The following is a 3,939-nucleotide window of genomic DNA, read 5'->3' as shown; positions in this document are numbered from 1 at the left end:
GCATTAACAAGCAAGCTAACATTCCTCCCTGTTCACAATACTGTCTGGGCCCTGAGCTCTGACCATTGCTTGCACAGATATGACAAACTGAATGGCCTCCGAATGCACTGTATCAATTCTGTGATTCTGTGGCTGTATCCACCTTTTCACTCCCTCTCTCTCTCTCTCTCTTTCTGAGGCTGCTTCAAGTATAATCCTCTGTCTATTCCTGATGAAGGGCTTTTGCCTGAAACGTCGATTTTCCTGCTCCTCGGATGCCGCCTGACCTGTTGTGCTTTTCCAGCACCACTCTAACCTAGACTCTGGTTTCCAGCATCTGCAGCCCTTGTTTTTACCTAATCCTCTGTCAATCTTGTCTCTGGAATCAGCAGCAAATACATTGGAGGGACACTCAGAAGCAGAGCACACTCCAGGCACATACACACACAGGCACATTCACACACACTCACAAGCACACAGTGATACACACACAGTCAGGTGCAACATTGACACAAACTGATACAGACACACACTCAGGTATACGAACACAGACACATATACACACAGATGCACACACACTAAAACACAAACACAGACACAGAGACACAAACGCAGACACACACACACACAGACATGCACACACAATCTCCTTCCATATGTCCTCATTAAAGCTGGGACACTGCAGCTGAGTTTATGTTGACAGTATTTTTGACTTTCCTCACTTTACACTGTTCCTATTACAGATGCTATGGTTGATTCTCAGTCCTTCAGAGAAGGCACTGTGTTTACACTGCTGGCCTAACAAGGAAGTGAGATTGGTGAGGGGTTAAACGCACACAGCTGGAAACGGGAACAGAGTAAAGACGGTGCCTCAATGCTTCGATTTATTTTTACACCAGAACAGAAAGTAGCTGCAAGGCAATTCCCAATGACAGACTGTGAGGCTGTTCTTGATGTGTGCTTCCGAGATTTGCTTACAGTGGTCTCTGAGGAGTGAACAGAACACCATTCATCACCCTGCTGTTTGCTGCTTCCAGACTGGCCTTAATCATCTGCCTGGGTACAAGATAAGGCCGCAGCCTGGCCCAACATCCCCAATTGCAAAAAAAACCAAACAGTTGCTAGGTAACAGAGACATCATCTGAACAAGTAGCCAACTTGGCCCTTCCCTCCCATTCTGCTGCAATGCCAGTCGCTACCAGCTTGTATTTTACTGCCACCACCTCCAGAGACTCACTGATGATGTTACCTAGTTTGGTGATGAAATGTCTGAAAAAAAACCTTACAGCTCAGCGAGCAAACCTACATCCAGAAGTCTCTCCTTTCTCTAATGGGGCAAAAGACCTATTAGTTCACAGACTACAGGAACAACCACGAGATAGTCCGAATGAGATGAGACTACTGTCTTAAACAAATTGCAGATGATTACAGGACAGCATCAGAGATAAGTTACATTATTAAGTTAGACATTGTTACGAAGTTATTGGGACCCTACTGCCCTCCCACTTAATGCACTACCCTCTACCAAACAGGCACTCTCCCGTCTAGAGTCATAGAGTCATACAACACAGGGTGGGGAGAAACAGACCCTTCAGCCCAACACGTCCATGCCAACGTTTCCTAAATTGAACTAGTCTCATTTGCCAGCACTTGACCCATATCCCTCCAAACCTTTCCCTTTCATGTACTTACTCAAATGTCTTTCCAATATTGTAATTGTTCCAGCCTCCACCACTTCCTCTGGCAGCTCATTCCACACACACACACCACCCTCTGTGTGAAAAAGTTGCCCCTCAGGTACCTTTTGAATCTTTTCCCTCTCACCCTAAACCTATACCCTCTAGTTTTAGATTCTGGCATTCTAAGGCAAAGACCTTGTCTACCTACCTTATCCATGCCCCTCATAATTTTATAAACCTCTACAAGGTCAGCCCTCAGCCTCCTGCGCTCCAGGGGAAGATATCCCAGCCTACCCAGCTTCTCCTTCTAACTCAAGCCCTCCAGTCTCGGTAACATCCTGGTAAATCATTTTTGCACTCTTTACAGTTTAATGACATCCTTCCTATAGCAGAGCAACCAGAATTGTAAGCAGTACTCCGATTGTGGCCTCACCAATATCCTGTACTGCGTCTACTTACCCGGCACCCTCTTTACTTGACATCTTATACCCTACCAAGTCAGTGTGGTCAAGCACAGGTAGGTGGGTCTAGTTTATGGTCAGCATGGGGATTATGGTCAGCATGGACTGGTTGGACCAAAGGGTCTGTTTCCATGCTGTATGACCCTATGACTCCATAATGCAGAGACTAGAACAGCACACAGTACTCCAGCTACAGCCTAACCAAAGTTCTGAACAGCTCGAGCATAACCACGCAGCTGTTACAATCCATATATTGACCGATAATGGCAAGTATGCAATATACTTTCTTAACAACCCTATTAATCTGCCCTGCCACTTTCAGGATCTGGAATAGCATCCCAGAATTCCCCTGTTACTCTGAGCTTCCTAGTGCTCTCCCACTCATTGAGTATTCCCTTAAAAACTGAGAGAGCTGTGGATGCTGTAAATTAGAAATAAAAACAAGAATTGCTGGAAAAGCTCAGTAGGTCTGGCAGCATCTGGAGAGAGAAATCAGGGCTTGTTCCAAGGATGGGTCACTCGACCTGGAACATTAACTCTGATCGCTCTCCACAGATGCTGCCAGACTTGCTGATCCTCTCCAGCAACTTCTGTTTCTTTTACTGACGACTCCCTTGTCTCATTCCTTCTTCTAAAGTACATCACTGGGTCGCTTCAATATTATTAAAATGGACGTTGATTGAGTCATGTTAGGCCGGGGTTACTGGGGGGGGGCGGGGGCAGGGTGGGGGGGAAGGAGATGGCGAGAGCAATAGACATGAATATGGAATTTGAACAGATCGGCCATGATCTTATTGAATGGTGGAGCAGGTTCAAGAGGCTGAATTGCTTCCATTTCTCTGCTCAGATGGTTCATGCCTGGCTAGCTCAGTCGGTCGAGTATGAGACTCTTAATCTCAGGGTCATGAGTTCGAGCCCCATGTTGAGCAATGTGTTCCGTTTGGAAGGGCTCCTGCCTGAAACGTTGATGTTCCTGCTCCTCGGATGCTGCCTGACCTGCTGTGCTTTTCCAGCACCACTCTGATCTAAACTCTGATGGTTCATGGTCCAGTTCTGTGGGTCTCAACCTTCCAGTGAACACAGGACGATAAAGGAAAAGGTTTTATCTCACTGAGTTTTAGGTTCGCCAATCTAAAGTAACCCACTTCATTATGGAACTGCCCTCAAACCTTTTACCTGAGACCTTAGACAAGATTTAGGATGCATAGGATGGGGAAGGAAATGGCAGGGCATGGGCACAATAGAAATGTGGAGAGCTTAGTCAAGGAACAGCTACTACGTGTCCTTGATAAGTAATGCAACTGTTAGGCAGGGAGGAAGTTATCAAGCGCAGGAGCCGTGGTTTACTAAGGAAGGTGAATCTCTTGTCAAGAGGAAGGAGAAGTTAGGATAAGATGTGAAGGCTCAGTTAGGGTGATTGGGAGTTACAAGGTAGCCGGGAAAGACCTAAAGAGAGAGCTAAGATGAGCGAGGAGGGTACATGAGACGTTGTTGGCGGATAGGATCAGGGAAACTCTAAAGCTTTCTATAGGTATATCAGGGATAAAAGAATGACTAGAGAAAGATTAGGGTCAATTAAGGACAGTAATGGGAAGTTGTGCGTGGAGTCAGAGGAGATAGGAGAAGTGCGAAGTAAATATTTGTTGTCAGTATTCACACTGTAAAAAGACAATGGGTTTGAGGAGAATATGGAGAAACAGGGGATTGAGATTCACAAGGAAGAGGTATTAGCAATTCTGGAGAGTGTAAAAATAGACAACTCCCCTGGACTAGATGGGATTTATCCTGGGATTCTCTGGAAAGCCAGGGAGGAGATTGTT

General features: G+C 45.9%; 1 non-coding gene across 1 annotated transcript; it reads left to right on the top strand.

Annotated features, from left to right (window-relative positions):
- The first annotated feature begins 2,975 nt into the window (after window positions 1-2,975).
- Window positions 2,976-3,048, top strand: trnak-cuu (transfer RNA lysine (anticodon CUU)). Its single transcript has one exon. It is a non-coding gene; the product is annotated as a tRNA-Lys (tRNA).
- Window positions 3,049-3,939: the final 891 nt, after the last annotated feature.

Source organism: Chiloscyllium punctatum, chromosome 29 (genome assembly GCF_047496795.1).
Source record: "Chiloscyllium punctatum isolate Juve2018m chromosome 29, sChiPun1.3, whole genome shotgun sequence".
NCBI lineage: Eukaryota > Metazoa > Chordata > Chondrichthyes > Orectolobiformes > Hemiscylliidae > Chiloscyllium > Chiloscyllium punctatum.
Note: the sequence above shows the minus strand (reverse complement) of the source record. Positions and strands in the feature narration are given on the sequence as shown.